General features: G+C 35.2%; 1 protein-coding gene across 2 annotated transcripts in view; it reads right to left on the bottom strand.

The window, feature by feature from the left end:
* The window catches only part of LOC126975747 (uncharacterized), a 48,766-nt gene that overhangs the window by 4,435 nt on the left and 21,234 nt on the right, over positions 1-23,097 (bottom strand). The gene's annotated exons all lie outside the window — the stretch shown is intronic.

Raw genomic sequence — 23,097 nt, forward strand, 5'->3', positions numbered from 1 at the left:
TGCTGGGTGCGATGAATCGGTTTTGCAACTCGTTTTTGGCCAACTAATGTTTGCACTGTAGCCCCATGAGACGCTATGGCTGTTAAAGTCTCCAATAATTATGCTGGTACTCGTGTTACCGAAGTTGATTGGGGCTGTGAAAAGGAATGGGTGGCTTGTATACGGACGTTACTGTTGTGTCGGAGAACTCTGCGGTCAGGATATCCACGTCATTTTTATCTATCAGATAGGCGGACTTTACATGCGCACCGGGTCGGGGTAGATTGTGCTTCCGTACTTGTGGTGTGGTCGTTCGATAATGGGCGTCATGTTGGATATTTCTGGCCGCAGATTATCTGGGCCTGCGTCTCCTGTACGCATACTACGTCATATTTCTTTACATGGCACAGCTCAGCAAGTAAATTTGCTTTGTCTGAGGAGAAGGAGATGTTAATAGAGAGCACTGTCAAGGCGGGCTCTAATAAGGGCCGTTTACAGCGAGCTTGGTTTTTAGAGGTGGCCATCGTGGTGAAAAGATTAGTCAGCCTACTGGGTTTGTTTGTGTAGTGCTGCTTCCAGGGACGCCGGGTGCTTGTGATCGGTATAAAACTAAGCACCACGCGGGGAGGCTCTTTTCATGTCCCTACATAGTAGGTAGTAGTGTTGAAGATAAAGCTTCGAATATAGAGATTATCTTATAGTTCGAGAATAGAAAATAACCATTGCAGGGTTTACTCCGCACCGCGTTTATTGTTAGATCATCAATAAATATTTTATGCGCATAAGCGATTATCATCAATTTAGCAAATTAGTTCAATATGTTTACGTCACCCACGTCGACCTCATTTTTTTCAAATCATTCATTAAATCAATTATCAAATATATCAGTTTAATCAATCAAATATTTTTTTCTTCTTATCATTTATTACATGTTTAAGTGAACAGATCAATCAGTCAATATCGGAAAGACTAGGTATGTGAATAGTTGTACCAAAGGGTTCATTTTAGGTCCATTTCTGTTGGTCGTACATAATATGTATATAAGCGGTACGACATATTTCGTGAAAAACATGTGTAAATTTGTTTTGTTTGCTGACGACACTTCTACTTTTTTTCAATAAGTACCTTCATAAGCAATTGATTTAAAAATTATTGTCAAGAACGTTCGTATTTACCTTGTACCTTGGTTGGTAAAAGCAATAATCTTAAGCTTAATACAAATAAAATAAAATGTGTAAAATTTGCCTACCCGAATATGGCAACTTCCTATTTAAATAGCGATATATTAAACAGTGAGAAATTTACATTTGTAAGTTCCACTAATTTTCTTGGAATTACATTCGATCAAAAATTGCAATACAGTCCTCATATTCACGATTTGGCTAACAGAGTGAGTTTGGCTACTTTTGGAATCAGGGAAATCCCTAATCTTACCGACATAATTACAGCGCGTCTCGTTTTTTAACTAATTTCCATAATATAATGTCACACAAATTACACAATATCTTAAACAGATATTTATTTAACAAAAGAGAGCGATACTTTAAATATGCATGACGGCCAGCGAATCATTAAGACAACACCTTAAACTAATAGACATTATGAATGTTGCGTCACAATATCTATATTCTATATATATAAAAATGAATTGCTGTTCGTTAGTCTCGCTAAAACTCGAGAACGGCTGGACCGATTTGGCCAATTTAGGTCTTGAATTATTTGTGGAAGTCCAGGGAAGGTTTAAAAGGTGAATAAATAGGAAAATGCTGCTAAATTAAATAAAAACAACAAATTTGTTTTTCCTTTGATGTGTCCATACATAATTTCTATGAGAGAATTTATTGACGCACGGTTTGACAGTTCTGCTGTGAAATAATTTCATTACGACAGCAGGGTGCATATTTTACGAAGTAATTTTTGATGTTATGATATATGATTGACAAATTCATAGAAAAACATTATTTTATTTATTATATACAGTACAACGTCTGTCGGGTCAACTAGTTTAAAATATAACATTCTATTATATTAACATACACATAAAATTAGTATTGAAAATCGTCTGATATCAATAATTCAAATACGAAAAGTATAAGTAATATATAATATTCTGACTCAGTGAAGTCAAAAAGTCACACTTGGCTGAGTGTGAGTTTTTTTTTTTTACAATGACCTTCCAATACACGTTGCGGAGTTGGATGTAAATAGATTGTAAAGTGATATGAAGCGAATTTTACTCATATAAGTATTTAGTACAATGTTTGGTCCAGCGAATAATGAGAAGCAATCAATAAGTCTATTTCGATGCTTTATCATAAATTGAATAAATATATTATAATGTAAAAATAATGTATAAAATAATGTATAAAATAATGTATAAACTATATTGTAATGGTTATTTTAAATCTTTTAATTTATTTCGCCTTTATGTAAATTTTACTCTTATTAATAATTTGATAATAGAATTATTTGTATTATAATGATTTTAAAAGAGCAACTGATAAAGATCTATCCGATTCTTCTTAACGTAGGTAGCTTTACGAACTGGTGTTAATGTAAAAAAAAAATGACGAATAAAAAGTGTTTTTTAAAACCAAAGACAAGGTGATTATTTGCTTTTCATAGCATAGAATAGGTTTTAAACATACAATGGACAAAATTTGCCATTAATATTGATAGACGCCTATTGGACAAACTCAGATTTGTAGACTAACTAAAATTGCTGAAAAAAACAAAATGAGAAAATTATAGTGTGCACTACATTCAAAAGTAGAAGTAAAAATAAACCGACACCTAAATAGACATAAATAGTAATGTATATACAATTATATATATTTGTAAAAACAAACAAAGAAGAATATGCAGAAAGAAGAATAAATATCGCTTGGAAAGAGTTTAGTACTCTGATAGAAGTCCAGTAAGGCAAGTACAGTATGAATATAAAGAGACCTGTAATAGATAGGTACCTGCCGAGTTAACATAATATGTATATGGGTGCCAAACATCGACCTACGCAAACAAATGAAAACTGAGAAATAATTAGTACAAAGACAGCAAAGTCAAGAAGCATCCTGAAATTAAACAAAAAACATACTAATCATTGTAAAATTGCCAACTAATAAAAATAAATGTGTAAAAGTTTTAAATATAGTAAGTAGGTAATCCGATTTGAAATAGTTTTATTTTTGGAAAATATTTTTTCCATCACATGTGTTCTGTCGCATTTCCCTGGCACCTTTAAGTTGACTCCAGTTGTAGAGTGGATAGGATGATGCAATCAATTTTAAGTTTTTTTTTTATAAGAGTAAGGGACGAGACGAGCAGGACGTTCAGCTGATAGTAATTGATACGTCGTGCCCATTACAATGCAGAGCCCCTCAGGATTCTAGAAAAACCCAAAAACTCAGAGCGGCACTACTACTGCGCTCGTCATCTTGAGACATAAGATGTTAAGTCTCATTTGCCCAGTAATTTCACTAGCTACGACACCCTTCAGACCGAAAAACAATAATTCTTACACATTACTGCTTCACGGCAGAAATAGGTACCCATAATCTATCCGGCAAGCAGTGCAAAGTTGCCTCCCACTGGTATATATGGTTTTGATGACTGTTGCTTCTCAATATATTCTTAATAATATAATGTATGTTCATAGGCACATAAGTAAATTTGCTAGTAACTGTCATAACCATAATGTTAACACTAGGAACAGACATAAGCTTATAATGCCTACTACTCGGCTAAGTTGAGTTCGTAAATCTTTTGTGGGACGTATATTCTAAACAAAAGTATTACGTTATTCAAAAGAATTGTTAAAAAAAACCTTTGCGTGGTAAAGGTTACTATAATATAAATGACTTTCTTAATGATGCCACAGATTGGGAATGGAGCGACCGCCCTCAGGCTGTTAAATAATAAGTTTAGTTGGACAATGTTACTGTGTAAACATATTTTTTGATGAAAAAAAAAGCCCGCTGAGTTTGTTGCGCCCGTTCTTCACAGGCCGGAGGCATTCATTTTGGAATGGGTGGTAGTTTATTTGACTTTCAATAAGTGATGTCACATCCTATTTTGAATAAAAATATTTGACTTCGAATTTGAGGAATATACCCACCGCCAAACTCGTATGCATCTTGAGGATAACCGCTGTTAAATTAATAAAATAGTACCGAATGTAAGTCAAATTGGGGCCAAGTCATCGTCCATACAGTGCCAACATCTGGTCCCGATAACGGTTATATACGGGATAATGAATAATAGTTACAATATTGAATACGCGGAATCCTCGACTATGTTTATTATATTATAACGGTAATTTAGTCCGTCCCGGTATATGGTTATACACGGTTAGACGCGTAATGGGCACCATAAGATAACTACCAGGTAGCAGAACCAGTAATCTTGAATGCATCGATCTATATTCTTGCGATGTTATTGATGATTAAAAGGGTTTAACTTAGTTCCCCGTAGCACGAATTATGAGATAAAAAATATTGTAATTGATAGAGCTTTAGTCCACGATTATAATGATACCACTCTAATTACAAGGTAATGCACCAATCGTGAGAAAAAAGTCTAAATAACCTAACCTCAAATTATGACATTTTTATGGAGAGGAAAGAAGGGTAAACGCCTAGATTTCGTGGCCTACCATGGTCGTTATCTACCGCTGGTCCCTCATCAATGTAACAATAGCCCTCAGCACGACTTACATCATAGTTTCTCAACCTTATTTTGCTCACCGCCCACTTTGAGAATATGTTTTTTTCTAGAGCCCCATCCCCCCCATCTTAATTTTACTTAACATCTGTCGCGAATTTAAAACAGCTATTGCCACGATTATATTTAAAAGTAAGATATTATATTATAGCCCCCCGAAAGTCTCAAACGCCCACAAGGGGGCGTTATCGCCCACGTTGAGAACCTATGACTTACATGGTCTCCGAGCGAGCGGCGATCGGGCGCCGCACATGGCACCGCATTTCCGGCCGTTCCGCGCCCCCAAGCACCCCCAGGTCTGTCTGTAGTGAACCACCGTACGCATCACATCCCGCTACGTGCTCGTCACTCTACCACACGTCACGCGATCACTTGAGCTCAACGTAGAGCAGTAGCTTGTCGCTCAACGCCATACTCGTCATTCACACAAACGTTTTGTCATCGTTGACAACTGTCAGGACATAGAGTTGTGAAAGAAGTTTTATTATATTCATCTAAGTTACGATACCACTGCACTGACTGACCTGTAATTTGTGACTGAACTTTTGTAAGCAAATTTTTTGTGCCTATTTGAAGCACCACTCGCGAGCGTCCAGAGAACTGATTTTGACGTATAATACAAACGGCTGCGAAGGGATGTACAATATTCTGAAGTGTTTTTACATTTTGAATTAATATACTTCAAGAATCAACGTAATAAAGTACATAGGTTTTTTTGAACATAGTTTCCCACCATGTATCGATATTTTCTGAGGTTGTCATCACTAGTTTTAGTTCCGCAGACTGTCGCTACATGGCCAACAGCGCCAAAATGGCGACTATCAAACAGGTACAATAGCACTTTGACAACCGCCAGTCCAGTGGTAAATAGTAGAGGTCAGTGAAACGCAAGAAAGAAAGTGGAGAGAAGAAAAATTTATGCTTAGTAATGAAAAAGAGAAGCTGCACTCAAAATATTTTAAGAGATGAGAGAATCAACGAGCGAACCGTGTCCTAAATATTTTTTTTAGTGTTCGAGTGTTTCTTCTGCGAAATAACTACTTTACAAACTCAAAGAGAAAACCAGAAGAAAAAGTCTCTTAATTTTTGGGGTAGTATATGGCATATATAAATCACGACACTCATCACACACATTTCTTTATAAATTACAGCCTATGTGTTATTCTGATGTATAAGCTATATTATTGTAAAGTTTCATTAAAATCCATTCGGTAGTTTTTGCGTGAAGAAGTAAGAAACATACACACACACTCACAAACTTTCGCATTTATAATATTAGTAGGATATATACATTTTGTAACGTGTAGACACACACAGGTTAGGTACACACAGTATATAGTATTGTTTGGTTGGGTATTCCTTGACTACCGATCTCTGGAGTATGTACCTAATATAAAATTTTGTTTTTATGAAAATAAGGGACGATACGAGCGAGAGGACATTCAGTTGATGGTAATTGATACGCCCTGCCCATTACAATGCAATGCCGCTTGAAAAACCCCAAAAATTCTAAGCGGCAATACCATTGCGCTCGTCACCTTGAAACTGTATAAGATGTTAAGTCTCATTTGCCCAATAATTTCACTAGCTACGGCGCCCTTCAGACCGAAATACAATAATGTTTACACACTACTTCACAGCAGAAATAGGCGTCGTTGTGGTACCCATAATCTAGCCGGCATCCTATGCAAATGAGCCTCCCACTGGTAGTCTGTTCATTTCTGTAAAATATTAGTGGCTTGTGCATCATTCTTAAAGCGCAGGAAAGAATAATTAACAGTTTCAATATGTTATAAATAACAATTCCTTTATGAAGAAATTTAAACATAGTCTTTGCTTAAATCAATATTTAAGACAATGTGTAAAGTTACCGGAAGCATTTCAGAAATAATCCAACAATGTTCCTTATCAAAAAATGCCCTGTGATATCATCTCAAATAAGTACCTACTACATGAATGGTAACGGCCTAAAAACAGCAACAAATAACTCTATAGCCTTTTAAATATGGAAAATACTCGCTTTCATAACGTTGTTAAAATTAATAAACATTAGGAATAAAACATACCATTTCACGTAGATTAAGGATTGGTCTCCGCTGCCCTCCAACTATATACCGCACTACTTAAGGCGAAGGGTAAGCAGAAAACGTGCAAACAAGGTGTTTTTAGACAAGTTTTGTGGTGAAAATATAGGATTTGAAGCTGTGAACACTACTTTATTCTGTTACACATACCCTTAAGTGTTACTTGGTTGCTAATGCTTATTGTTGGTTAAAGTTAGCACTTCAGAGCTATTATGAACTACCAGTTTTCTTTGCAGTTAAACAAATTTTTTCTCGACATCATGCATTTGTTTAGTATACTACTATCATAAAAGTTGTTCTTATAGATTTAACTTTTTTATGTAGGTACATTTATTCAGATTAGTCAACAATAATGAGGATTGTAAGCAATTAAGCAGTTTGCGCCTGTTAAAATGTTACATTTTCGACCCAAGAATTTTGAAAATATTGGCTTTGTTACATAGGAGCCGTGAACTCATATCGCTCAAGGTCGCCGGCATTTAGTGTCGCCTTAAGAACAATAGCTTTTTCATTACGCCAACTATTAGATGCTAGTGTGTGTGGCATCTTGACACTCAATGGCATCTTTCAAATTTTGTAACATACGCTTCGTGTTATATTACATTGAAATTAATAAAATACAAAATACTTACTCATGATATGTGATTCTAGTGTCTTTCTTATTTCTTTTATTTTAGTTTCAATTATAAGTAAAGTTTATCAGAACATGTGGCACGTCAATGTCACTCGTGTACGCACTAGTTACTGCACTTTGCGACGAGACCAATCCTTAATGCAAACTATTTCATTTTAATTTATAGCATTAGTCAAACCGATGTAACACTATGATCATCAACCACTAGGCATTACAGATGTAACTACTTGACTACAGTGAAAGCTTCATTATAGGCTAATTCACCATGTTAAACGTGTAGAAAGTAGGGATGATCGATATTTGAAAATCATCAATTTTGATATCGATGTTAACATCGAATCAAAAGTATCGATGTACGATACATATCGATTGAAAAACATCGATATGTGAGAAAACATCGATGTTTTCGGTAAAAAATAAAACTGTCTATTATTTTGAACAAGTATGTTTATCGTTATAGAAATTCCAAAGGTTTAGAAAATAATTAACATCCCTATTTTTGGACACATCCTGTAAAAAATATAACTTTGATGATGGATTCTTATAAAATCGATGTGTCTATTATATCGATGTCAACACATCGGTATCAAAACATCAATATTTATTCACTATCGGGGGACATCGATAGTAAAAAGTGAGTGTTGCACAATAATTGAACGTTAATCATTTAATTGCTTAAATAATCATTATAAATTACAAATAATATCGAGATCCAGTAATAATCAAACAGAACAAATGTTTAGAAAATAACTGTACTGCAACCATAGGGAAAGAAGAACTCAAATTAATGTTATTACCATAAACGTAGACGACTCTGTGTGAGAATGAGATGACTATCCTTACACAAAAACGTGTGAGAAAGAGACGACAGTGAAACCGTGTTTAGACAATTTAGTGTCCATTAGTCTCCTGTCAAATAAAACAGCATTTTAATTTTAGTGTTTGTATCGTTATTATACTGTTTTTTAACAGATATTAATTAATGAATATAATGGTGTCCTGTTCTGTTTTAGATTGTGTTGTTATATACAGCAAAGATCCAAATTAAGAAACATTTCACTTATTGTTCAATACTACCTTTCGTTGTGTTTATTTTCGTAGAACATATTCTAACTAAAATATTTGGAATTACATTTTACATACGCAGTAAACACTCTAATTCATAGGTTCTTAAAATTAGGGGGCATTGAGATGGCGCAGATGGGGCGTGGGTAGATTAAAAAATATAGTCTAAAAAGGCAAAAAATACACGAAAATACTCTAGAAAAAAACATATTCTCAAAGTGGGCGGTGAGCAAAATAAGGTTGAGAAACTATGCTCTAATTTCTTAAGATTATAATCATTTAAGAAAATATGTGTAAGATAATAAAATATTGTATACTTAAATATGACGCCGTTTATCAATATTTGTCATTGGGATCGACCAAAAGCTTAATACTACTCACTTCACTAACTCACTAATACATCTGTAAAACTAGCACACATTAGCAAATAAGGGATTCCTTCTAATTCTAATAGGCTTCATAAGATACATAGTAGCTTTAAGGGTAAATGTATACACTTTTTTAATAATGATTATGCATAAATAAATTTAAATGTTTTATTAAAAAATGGCTCTGTCGTAAATCCTACTACTCTAAAGCTGAATATCTTATGGGACTAGATTGAGATTATTTTTTAGCAATAGCAATGATAGTACAATACTGTAAATTTCATTAAAAAGAGCCCAAATAAAGAATGCTATGAGAGTGTCTTGCGCAACCGCCTTTCTCTCAGAGCGCCATTTGTTTCTGAAGCGGTAGTAGGATCTAGTATATTAGAAATGACATCAAAAAGAATTCAAAAGGAATCAATTTTGAGAAAATACATTTACCTTTTATGCTGTCAACGCCTGTCAAAGTCACTTGTACTCACATAGATACTCTGTGGTTATCATAGGTATTGTAATGTGAAATGTTGTTACTCTCTGTAATATATTCGTACAAACTGTCGAGATTAAACTATTTGTCAATTAAAATATTTGTTTTAATTAATTATTTGATCTCATTATGTTCACGACGAGACATATCTATGCCTTTTTATGCATTACGCTACAACAGCCGGCTAGATTATGGGTACCACAACGGCGCCTATTTCTGGCTTAAAGCAATAATGTGTCAACATTACTGTGTTTCGGTCAGAAGGGCGCCGAGGCTAGTGAAATTACTGGGCAAGTGAGACTTAACATCTTATGTCTAAAGGTGACGAGCGCAATTGTAGTGCCACTTAGAAATTTTTGGGTTTTTACAGAATAAAGAGCGGTACTGCATTGTTGTGGGCATGGCGTATCAATCACCATCAGCTGAACATCCTGCTCGTCTCGTCCCTTATTGTCATTAAAAAAGTGTTTGTCTATAACGTTGGCTTACTAAGTTTATGATTACTACAAGTCTGAATATCTTTATAATGCCTTCTGAAATGACTTGTCATTACGTCGTTATGGTGCCGACAAATTCTTTGTATCACATTATGATAGTTCAGAAATGTTTTGCGGCAAAGGAGTAGGTAAATTGGCCTGACTCAATAACGAGGTATGACAAAATTGATCATCTCACAAGAAATTACCAGTAGAAGGCTCCTTTGCACAGGATGCCGGCTAGATTATGAGTACCTCTACGGCTCTAGTTTCTGTCGTGAAGCAGGTATGTGTGAACATTACTGTGTTTCGGTCTGAAGAGTAGTGTAATTGTATAAAGTAGCTAGTGAAATTACTGGGCAAATGATACTTAACATCTTACGTATTTGACGAGCGCAATTGTAGTGCCGCTCAGAATGTTTGGGTTTTTCAAGAATCCTTAGCGGCACTGCATTATAATGGGCAGGGTATATCAATTACCATCAGCTGAACGTCCTGCTCTTCTAGTCACTTATGAAAAAGAAATCCAAAAGAAATCAGGTCGGATAATAATCGACGATCTTTTAGTGAATTTATTAACATTGTGGTAACATTGAAACACGGGTATATTTTTTCCGTGAATTGTCAAGAAATAAAACTAGATTACTAGTAGGTCCAAGTCTCGCAGGAAACGCCCCTTTGATGTAGGTACACTTTAAACAGACATGTCTACGCCTGGCACCGCCCTCTACACAGAAAAGCTGTTTTGAGCTGCTAGCGAAGTCCATTTGGTAATTTTTTTATGAAAATAAGGGACGAGACGAGCAGGACGTTCAGTTGATGGTAATTCATACGCTCTGCCCAAAACAATGCAGTGCCACTCAGGATTCTTGAAAAACCCCAAAAATTCTGAGCGGCACTGGGTGTTTATATGTGTTAATGTATGTTTAGAATGTATTAATGTATGTTTATATGAATGTATGTATGTTTAAGTAAGTATATTGTATTAAATATATCATTGTCTTGTAACCCATAACACAGGCTTTATGCTTAATTTGGGGCAAGATAATTTGTGTAAAAGTGTGTCAATATTATTATTATTATTATTATAATATAAAGTTAGTCGAATATCTGTCGTGCTTACCTGTCTTATTCATAACCTGTCTGAATAAGTAAATAAAAAAATAAATCAAATATTGTATGATTAAATTAATTATTTCACCGCAAACGCTGTGTTCGTATGATATGTGACAGGAAAACAAATATAAATCAATGTTATCTGTTACCTGAGATAGTGATAGGCACGCAATTGTAGATAAGGCTTTGGACTGAGACTATGACAACTTTAAACAAACATGGCGAATACAAACATAAAGAAAAACAGTGAAACATGGCGCTATTGGTACGTAGTGGTTACTAGTGGGAGTCTCCTGTGCACAGGATGCCAGCAGAAAAATATGTACGAGTGAAATCATATCCTCAGCCCGTGCTACATAATAATTTATTTCATCTCTCATACACCAGGACAAATACTGGTATACGTACGCCACTGCACAGAATGTTTGCTTTCCATAACTCTAGATTTAATGATGTAGATATGTTTTCTTGTTCCTCTAAAACTTACAAACTCAGAATAAAACAAATACTGGCACAAACAGAGTAAGTTAGATATCAAGTAATTTCATCTTAATTGTAACAATGTCTACAACTGCATTATGTTAGATTTATTTATTAACTACTTGTCTGCAACTAAGTGTAATGTAAGTGTAAATTTAAATATTAAGTGTACTTAGTGAAACTGTTTAAGGAATCCTTGTGTCCATATTTCTATTTTTACTATATCTATTTTATGTTAAAGGATGTATCTGTATTTGTTTCCAAATAAATAAATAGATTATGGGTACCACAACGACGCCTATATGTGTGTTTTGTAACAATAATGCAAATTCAACACTTGTAAGAGACCAATTACTAAACTTTGCATAGACTCAGGACTAACCGTCCTTGGCTGGCGATAATGTTTATGGTATAAAATATATATAACTAGCTGATGCCTGCGACTTCGTCCGCGTAGATAAAAGGTTTTTAAAAATAATAACCAAGTTTGGTATTGAAGATTATCTCATGTCCTATTCCAGTTCCGGTTCCTGTTTTCGCTCCCGTTCCCGACATATTATGTGAATCTTATTTCGAGGAAGATTGCATTGGCAAACTAAACCTACTATTGGTATAGTTATAGCTCGTCGATGTGAATTTCAGTTTTTCATAAATACCGCGGGAACCATGGATTTTTCCGGGATAAAATGTAGCCTTATCCTTTCCCAAGCTCTAGTCTATCGCTGTACAAAATTTTATCAAAATCAGTACCTCCGACCGCGGCATATAATTAGTGTAACAAACAAACTTACATTCACATTTATATAGTAGTAGGGAAAATCAGGATGTCAATTGAGCTGACTTTCATAGAAACCGTGTCATTATTCAATTAAGAATTAATATGGAATAGCGTTTTGCTTAGCTATTAGCATCAACTGATACTAGATGGCGCAGATTACTTTTACAACCCGCAATAGGGTTGTAACATATATTTAGTTCAAATATATTTTTTTAATATTAATTATTAGTGATAATATCTTAAACAGTTTTTTCATGTCAAACTTTATCTGAATAATAAATATTAATTATTAAATAAAAACAAAAGCAATTAATACGCGTGAAATATAAAAATTAAAATACCGAAACGCACTGCAATTGGTTGAAGCGCAGTGTTACGTCAAAGTCCATTGTAAACAGAAAAATTATTATTATCGGTGATTAGCGATAGGCATATTATGTTTTATCTTGGTTTCATATTAATGATTGTATAATTATTATTTACAATCGCTGAAAGTGGATTTGTTAAGGCGCAATCAGATATTCTTCCAAAAATAGACGCATTTATGATGCTATTTGATGACGCGTTTTTATTTGCTTCAAACCCAGGTTTTATTTCTGACTAGCTGACCCGACTGACGTTGTTCTGTATATAATAAATAAAATAATATTTTTATATGAATTTGTCGATAATATATAATAACATCAAGAATTACTTCGTAAAATATGCACCCTGCTGTCGTAATGAAATTGTTTCACAGCAGAACTGTCAAACCGTGCGTCAATAATTTCTCTCATAGAAGTTATGTATGGAAACATCAAAGGAAAAACAAATTTGTTGTTTTTATTTAATTTAGCAGCCTATTTATTCACCTTTTAAACCTTCTCTGGACTTCCACAAATAATTCAAGACCTATATTTGTCAAATCGGTCTCGAGTTTTAGCGAGACTAACGAACAGCAATTCCTTTTTATATATATAGATGAATTTAAAGGAGTGAAAGGTGTCTTCGCACACATACATCACCGTACTCCGCAGTCGCCAGCGAGTGTGAACTATTTTGAAACCTAAGATCCGACGGTGAATAGAGTAATAGATATAATATTGATCGTTATTCGTTAGTGATCTTCTCTCCATCCAGCCTAGCGAACTGCAGTCGGTACGAGGAACCTTTCTAGTTGCCCTGCGCCCTTCGCCTGTGAGCTACTTTGGGGTCCACAGCCTCCGCCCAGCTTCGCTTATATCTGATTTTAAGTGGGTAAGAGATGTCCGCGTAAGCAGACGCCACATATCTATATTTAGTCTGGCCTTAAATACTGTTACAATTAAAAATAAACAAAATATTACATTTGAATTTGGAATTGTCATTTTTATATGATTGTTCATTGGGTTTTTTCATTTTGGCGCCATTGTACAATATTTTGCGATATTAAAATGGAGTGGGGTGATAAAGAGAACCGAATCGCTGTGATGCATTACACAAAGTAATTTAAAACTCTCCATACGCTCAGTATTAGTAAAATGTTTGAGTACCGGGCTATTAATAGGTACAATGAGACCTCCTCTGTTTTGGATGAATCTACGTATATCACGCCTATAGGCGCTCTTTCAGGGTTTTAAATACGTTCATGTTTGTTCACCTCTCCAGCACGAAACCTCACAGCAAAAACGCCCTTTGCTGGGAGCGTGAGGCAAAGTGATTTAAATTTCGAACTCTACGTGAACATACATCCGGGAATTACTCCGCGTTAAAAAAATAAACAATGCGATCCGGTGCGTTCCGAAACTCATTTTAGCCTAGCGTATTATCTCATTGTCACAAAAATTTATTTAATTGTTTCTCTTACTATAACCTATAACACTTTTCTCGCTAGTCGAGGTGAACAGTTGTATGTTTCACACGAGAGCAAAATTCGTGATTTAAAGTCAGCACTCGCAGCAAAAAATAACTTTGCTCACTTGTTGAACAAATAATTATTTCCTCCCCTCGAAAAAACGAGCGTAACCATCAAATTGTACAGGTTCTAGAATCTGGACTGACAACTTGATGAAAACTTTAAATTTTAAGGTTGAGAATTTATAATCGCTTTCAATGTCGATTTCCTAGGTTGTGGTGACATTTATTTTAACTAAAAACGAAATAGTACAGATGGCGTTACACCTTGCTTACTCACACCTCGCACGTAACGGTTTTACCAAATGTCATCGTGTTTTCCTAATTTATGTAGAGATAATAATTGACCGGCGTGCTTTGATCACAGGAAACATCGGATCACTATTAGTGATGTTTGATATGCAAGCTCTAGAACGGGTGTTGATAATACACCACGTACGAAATGTCACAGTATTCATAATGTCGTCACGTATCGCATTGTACGTGTTATTGCTAGACCCTAGGTCGTAGCGAGGTCCCAGCACTCTGAAGTCATCTGATGTTCTGTATTTTTATCGTTCACACCAAGTCCACCCAACATAGCCGACACAACCAGTTTCTTATCTTCTGGCTTCTTTGCACAGGATGCCAGTTAGATTATGGGTACCACAACGGCGCCTATTTCAGCTATGAAACAGTAATGTGTTAGCATTAACGTGTTTCGGTGTGAAACATGTTAGTGGTGGTAAATGGTAAGATGTATAATTTTTTTACATTATTCCGTCATTTATTCCGTAAGACCAGCTTTGGTTTTCACACCAGCAAACATGCTGAGTTGGAACCCTTTTTGTAACGTAGTAGGTAGGTAGTATTCTTTCAGTTTTTGTTTGTTTATTGTTTCTTTTTTTTATGGAATAGGAGGACAAACGAGCGTACGGGTCACCTGGTGTTAAGTGATCACCGCCGCCCACAATATCTTGCAACACCAGAGGAATCACAGGAGCGTTGCCAGCCTTTAAGGAAAGTGTACGCGCTTTTATTGAAGGTACCTATGTCGTATCGTCGCGGAAACACCGCACAAGGAAGCTCACTCCACAGCTTTGTAGTACGTGGAGGAAAGCTCCTTGAAAACCGCACTGTGAAGGACCGCCACACATCCTAACTTGTGGCGCATGATATCCTAACTTGTGGCGTGTCGCGCGAAGGTGGAATTCAGCGGCAGGAATCAGGTTAAGCAGCTCTTCGGAACACTCCCCGTGATAAATTCGGTAGAAGACACACAATAAAGCGACGTCTCTACGCAACGCCAAGTCATCCAGCAGTTTTTTGTTTTCTCTCCTTTATAAGTTTTATTTTAAGTTATTTGTATATTTATGTGTACTATACGTTTCAAATAAACAATTCAATTTTATTTCGTTTCATTAATTCTCGGTTAATACTCTCTGTCACCGCCACTCCGCGAGCTATACCTACCTAGCAATAATAATACATGGTGACTCAACTATGACATTATCAGATCCAAAATTACACAATACATTACTTTTATTGTGCAGATTACAGATGAAACAGACAGCAGGACAATACCGGATATCCGTTTCGTCTCAAATATAGATAACACACACTATAACGTAATGCGAGAGAGGAGCGGGGGGCCAGGGACGACTGGGGGGAGGGAGGTTGTGTTCCCGCGAGATGCGTTGCACGCGGCCGAGTTTCTCGTTCCGGTTTACTTTACTTTTTTCATAAACACACATGATATTAGCACTTAGCAGTACATAATATTATGTAGCAAGTGATAATTTTATTAAAGGATATGTACTAGTTGCGGCCCTGACTGGGCCGTTACAATTTGGCCAGTGGACCGATTTTACTCTGGTATCGGATTTCTGGCTACTCGGGTAGCCAGAAAAAAAATATACATATTGGTACTTGCATGAATACAATACAGGTTGCATAAAATTAAAGTTAGTTAGCTTTGGTGACCAGTTTCGCATATATGAGAAAGGTACTCAAATCCAAATGAAAACCTTAATGTCCATAAAAATAAATTGAAAATAATATTTCCAGCGAAGAGTCTAACCCGTTGATATTAAAAATAGAACTTGTATTATTATACCATACAATAGTGTCACTAATTGTTTGATATTCTGACGTTTGAAAAATTTAGTACGCTAATATGAAACTAGATGGCGTTAGTACGAGAAACCATTTCTACGTCGCTGTGACGAGATTCTAAAGCTACGTGCCTGCAACCGATTTGTCAGATACAACTCTATGTATTTGAATCCACTCCAGTCAACTTAATTTGGGACTTGGCTGAATGACAGTTGTAGGAAGTACGGTTAGCAAGAAAAACTCAACAAAATCAGGTAGGCCAGTAAAATTACAATTTAACCTCGCACCAAATTTTCGATCCATTTCTTTCCACTGATAATAAAGGCAAAAAATGCTGTCAGATCCAGGCGGAGCTCTTGAAAATCGTTCGTATCTTTTATTTATATTATGTAAACTTTTTGTCGGACTTCCTGTACTATGATTTATGGCCAATTTAATGAAGCGGTTTTTTGTATCTCAGCCTCTTAAAATAATGGATTAACAAAACATGGATCCATATATTTTAAAAGACCAGTTTATTCTCTACAACAATAATTATCTAAACCTTATTTTTCCAAACGTTAATACTTTTTCAGATTAAAAGACGTGTAATGTGAAAAAATATTGAGTTATTATTAATAATTTTGTTATGTTCAGATGCCAGAATAAAATGTCAGAAATCGAGCTCAACAATAAAATAATGAATAATGATGTATGGGTGTTTAGTGCGCTAAGTTAAGTTGCTAACACTACTAAAAGAACGACGGCGGGGTGGGGAACGCAGAAAAGGGAGAATGGTCACTTCTCGCCTCAGTTAGGTTGACCGGCTTGTAAAAGTATTTAGGGACAAACCTGCCTGCACTAGATTTGTGAGATACAGTTTTTACTAAATCAATCCACAATTTACTCTAATTATTTAGGGACTCAAGGGCGACACTAAAAAAGATGATAAACTTGCCAAATATAATTATGTATTGAGTTCATTTAACCAAATAGTTTGCTTACGTTGCCTATCCATCTAACCTTCATGTCTAATTCATGCTACAACCAATCTGTACCAACACACCCGCTCTTAGCATCACAACATTATAATTTTTGTACAATATCATCGTAGTTAAGACCACAGTAAGAGAAGAAAAATGTTTGTAATTTAAAATTAGAACGTCATCCAATAATGGTATGTATAATCGTAAAAATAAACATAATTGGTCACACTCTAATGATTCACAACTAACATGCAGAATAGGTAAAACTACTTTATTTTCAAATTTATGACGGAACGTTGACTAATATTAAATATTCTAGCATAATATGTTAAAAACAACTGTTTGAACCAGTTAGGACCAGTACGACAGTAATTTGAAATTAGAACATCATCCAATAATGGAATGTATGAACGTAAACATAATTGGTCACACTCGAATGATTTACAGATAACAGACAGAATAGATAACTAGCTATTTTATTTTTAAATTTATGACGGAACGTAGACTAATTTTAAGTACTTTATGGAATCATAATGAATTTTTTGAAGTAACAATAATAAAAAACATGTTTAAAATTAACATTTGCAATTACTTCCCAACATTTGTTATTCATTTGCGACCCTTTCAAATCGTGTAACACAACAGTGTGTATTTGTTTTGTCAAAATAAACAGCTTTGATTCCAGGCTAGAAATATTGTTTGTGAATCCAATTAAGCAGTTTTAGTTGCGGCATAAGATTCCCTTGAGTTTTTTTTCGCTATCCTCCATCCTCCTTCGTCTTTATAAATCACGTTTGTAACAAAATTAATTGTTTTGTCTACGTCCTTAATAGGTTAAGAGGAATAGGGTCGCATAATCTATCGCTCATTAGAAGGGGTTACTCTAAATTTAAGGTCATTGGAGGAAAATGTATATTTGGCAAAAGCTACGACTTTAGATTGCCCCAGTTGCATTACAATCTAGCCTTAACTTAGACTAATAAGTTATTCTACTTTATCTTAAAACCCCTAGATAGATTAAACTAAGAATGTGTCTGTTATAACATTTCTTAATGTCTCTATTAAGAGGAAGTCATTTTGTTCATGTGTCTTTTATAGTATCACTATTTTTATATTGTGTTACACTAATTCACTAGCACTACACTAACTCAAATGGTTTTGTTTGTTTTAGTTTTCTTACTATATCAGTGTTGTCAAGGAGCTGGATTGCCTCGACACTCACGTGATGATGAAGTCTATGTTGATGAGCTTCAGGGTATTTTTGTATTACTTTGTCAACAAATTCTAAGTCAAGTTTATTCTGGAAACGTTGAATGATTTGAGTATTTGTTTGTTTGGTGCAGTCCCACAGCTTTAAGCCATAAGTCCATACAGAACTTGCTTGTACAATAAAACTTTATTTTATACTGACATCTTAGAGTGTCTTCCTAGAAGCCAGTACATATTTTTAAAACGAAGTGCAAATTGTTCTCTTTTTTGAGCCTCCCAGCGAAGCTTTGTGTCAGGAGCTATGCCCAGATATTTAGCTGTATTTTCGTATGGTAGGTACTATTGTCTTATTAATGTAATCTGGCTTGTAATCTGCTTTCTTATTACTAAAATTTACATGAATAGACATACAATAAGAAAGAGAGAAGAGTAAATAAGAAAAGGTATTATGCGAGCAATTGTATATTTAAAGTTCTAACGTTAAATGGCTGGCATGTCATTATGTACATACGGCTAGTGCCGCAAGAGCGGAAGAGCCGGCGCTTGCGCAGAAGGTCGCGATCGCGAACCACATCGAGAACCGCCAGCCGACACCATACGTCACACGTCAGCAAAGATCACGGCTGACGAGTGCTGCCGCGGCCGACCGCCATCTCATTAATTCACTCACAATCATATTGAATATGTAACATGTTGTAGCGTAACCTTTTGCTCCAATAACCCAAATTGTGACATTTAAGTGTCATCAAAGCAATATATCACGGCGGAAGATGGCCGCGGCGCGCCGCACTGACTACATTAACATTTATATATTACAAATTACAATGTTACCGTCCAATTAGCGGTCATTCGACACTCGACACGGGACAGTATAGAAGTGGAGCGGCCGTCGTGGCCTCGGGCGAAGTGGACACTCGTAACAACAATTACCGATTAGCGAGGATAACGTTACAGCACATGCCCCGTATGACACTAGCTGTATACGATAATATTATATTATTTGAGACAGATGAAGCATGCAGCTATGCGAGCGAGGCTCTGGTATATGGTTTTAATAAATAAGTTTGCAAGTAAAGTACAATTATTATAATGTGTACGAATTAACATGACACCTCGCTCGATCTTAACAGTCGCTTTGCGTGGGCAGTAAAGATAGCAGAGTTGGTTTACAGCCATTTTCAATAACCTATCTACCCTTAGTTTAACTTACTGATACATTGCTGTCACTGTTTACTGACAAGATTATCTATCCATAGTTTTATCCAATACAGTTATAGTCCAATACTATCTGTCAATAGGTTATTGAAATGTAAATAAGCGTAAAAGGATAGATTTATCTACGTCTAGTAAGTTAAACTAAGGATAGGTAGGTTATTGAAAACGGCCGTTAGTCGTTAAAATTGTTAATTTAAAACGTTAATTATTATAACACTATTAAAAATAACTGCGGTGTTATATTCTACTGTATGGTAGTATATCACCATTTGTTAATTTTACATTAGCACATTTTATTTATAATAGCAACAACAAACTACGATCTATATAAGGTTTTTTCGTGTTAATGGATCGATTCCTGGGTGGTGGGAATCTCTAGCCATGTCTCTACCTAGCTACAACGTGTTGAATACTAAATTATCCTATACTTTTACCTATATCATGTGTATGTTTATTTGCAAGCGTTGATTCGGGAGGTCTAGTATGAACCTTAAGTATTGTTTGTAGTGTCACTTTCATAAAATATTTAGTATTTCGAATCGAACACTCATTCTATCGAGTATATTACTAGATATCGGTTTTTAATAGATGTTACTGATCAAAGATCACAGTTAACTTAAACAATTATAAATAACTTTGAAGTTAAATTAATACCTTTAAAGCATTTAATATTAACATGGTTAATGTTTTTTTCTGGGTAACAGTTTATATTAGCTGTTATTCTTATTTGATAAGTTTTTATTTAAATAAAATACTTTTAACGGATTGCAATGTGTAATTGTATTTTTACTTACTTAAAAGATTTGTTGTCGTTGTTACGTTTGGACGTTCTTCTTGAAATATATATTTTTAATAGATGACAATGATAGCGATATAGTATCTAGAATAGTAGAAATCCATGAAATAGACGACTCAGCGTGAGAGTAAAAAAAATATAAGTAGCTTTTTAATTATGGTATATAAATACCTAAATTTAATACAAAAATACGAATAACTATTGTTTTATTTCCATATAAATCGAATGATAACTACAAGTTATAACCTAAAACCGAAACATCTAAGTAAATTAATAAAATATATGCATAAGACGTTTAAAAAAACAAAAATATTATTAGTTTTCGTACGAGAAAGTAAAATCGAAACAAAAACTTTTTTGCACACTGTACATTGCACAAACGACATTTGAGCCAGGTGTCATGTTGGTTCGCCCGAGTAGTAGCATCAATTGATGCTACTACTAATTATAGCAACGTAGTAACCAATCAGTTACTACGTTGCTATAATTATTATAGAACTTGTCCATCTGGACATTTGTATCTACAAAGAACAAGAACAAACAAAAAACCTCTATCTCTTTTACTCGCTATGCCACACATACTCTTTTTTGCTCCATGGTTTTTGTGTCCATACATCTAGTGACGTCACATATGTTTATCATCTTTTAATACTGTGTATGCGAATTATATGGAAATGAGTCCATGCACAGACAAATACTAAAAACTATTCTGCACGTAACTGTAACAATTGTATAAGATTGACGACCCATATAGCCGAATGTTTAGTGACCCTGACTAATAAGCTAGAGGTACCGGGTTCGAATCCCGGTAGGTGCAATCATTTATATGATGAATATGGATGTTTGTTTCCGAGTCGTGGATGTTAATATGTATTTATGTATCTTTCAGTTAGTATATTGTATTAAGTATATCATTGTCTTGTACCCATAGTACAGGCTATGCCTAGTTTGGGGCAAGATAATTTGTGAAAAGTGTGTCAATATTAAAAAAAATGTATAAGATGTAATAAGTATTTTTTTATGAGAACAATTTTACGAGATGTTGATTGACTCCCAGCCTATTACAATGCAGTGTCACTCTGAATTATTGATTCAACCTAAATTTCCGATCGTCACTTTGAGACCATAAGAGGTTAAGTTTTATTGGCCCAGTAATGTCATTCACTACGATTAAGACGTTTAATCATGAATCCGAAAAACTTTAGTCAATTCTTTATAAGTACGATTTATAAATATAACTTATTGATGGTTTTACTAAAAGTAATCGTACTGTAACAAAAATATTAAATTTTCTATTACAACATTTAGAACAGCAAAAATAAAATTAATAATTAAGTATTAGAATTTTAACGCAGATAATTCTGAATCGTGAGTAAAAGTACAATACAAAACGCTATTAACAGTTTTTATTCTTAATGCAAAATATAAGAAAGCCAAAAATAAAACAACAAACAGTTGAAGAATTATTCGATTCTTTCAACGATTTTGTTAAGTAAACAAAAAGATCGCCGTGTATAGTTAGTTAGTTTACACACCTGTTTGCCTGTTTACACACTTAGCCTCTTAATTGGGCCATTGTGCGTTTTCATTTGCCTTCTTACTCCAACCAGCCCAGATAGTCCCAGAGGTCTAGCAGTCTTTTAAAACCTCTACAGGCATCAAGCATCAACAAGTCAGGGGCGTGCATATAATTTGCAAAACACCCACTCATAAAACTTTTCCTTACGCTAGATACTAAACACCTACGTTAAGCAACCTTTCATATTCCAATGCTCAACTACTACTAATTAGAGCCACAGTGCTTACCTTACTAGAAAACCAATGCACGTCCCTGCAACAAGTATTTGTGCCTGTTGTTCGGCCACACTCCTGCACTCCATAAACATGTGTTCTAGCGTTTCTTCAGCCTCTATGCATCCTCTGCACAAAAGGCTCTCTGTTATATCTATGATAGATAGTTGCTTGTTCAAGGGACAGTTACCAGACCTACAATTATTCATATTGTGTCCCTGTGTAGTCTCATCAGGTTGCGGGCGAACCTCTTTGAGTTTCTCGATTCTGTCAGTTGTTTCGTTTTTAATTTGAGCCTGAGGTATTATGGGTAGCAGTGGTTACCGTCCATATGCTACAGCTTCGGATCCCCTTTTGGCTAGTTCGTCTGAAGCATCATTGCCCAGTGAGTTGCTGGGTCCTTTGATCCATTGCAGAGTGACTCTGTTCTAGTTGGCGATGGATTGAAGTGCGTTATGGCATTTCAGTATAAGGACACTTAAGAGGAACTTAGAAGGAACTTATGGTGTTGTTTTATAGCGCCTGAAGTACGGATGCACTGTCTGAGATCGCCGTGTATAGGAAGCCGACCATCGTGCTAGAGATAATTATTGCGTTCTAGACCATATTTATAGCTCAACCGAAATATATTGGACAAGTTATTTATGTGTGTTACTCACGTACGAGTAAAAAAAGAAAGACCCCGCGCCGTAATATTAGCAAGTGAAGCACCGTTATGCTAGTGTGTGTGCGGTTACGGGGGATACTAGTTACACAATTTTTTCTCCCATAAAGAATCATATATGGCCACAAATACTTATATAGTATCGTTTTTACACTTTATCACAACGCAAGAATATTTTATTGAGACGCAAACTGATCTGTCACAGACGATGACAATTCTCATAATGGCCACCTATCGGCCTGTAGTAGTGTGTGTGCGTGGGGCTATGTATTTAAACGTTAATCGGCTTGTTTCGGTGCTACACT

The sequence above is a fragment of the Leptidea sinapis genome, chromosome 37 (genome assembly GCF_905404315.1).
Source record: "Leptidea sinapis chromosome 37, ilLepSina1.1, whole genome shotgun sequence".
Taxonomy (NCBI): Eukaryota; Metazoa; Arthropoda; class Insecta; order Lepidoptera; family Pieridae; genus Leptidea; species Leptidea sinapis.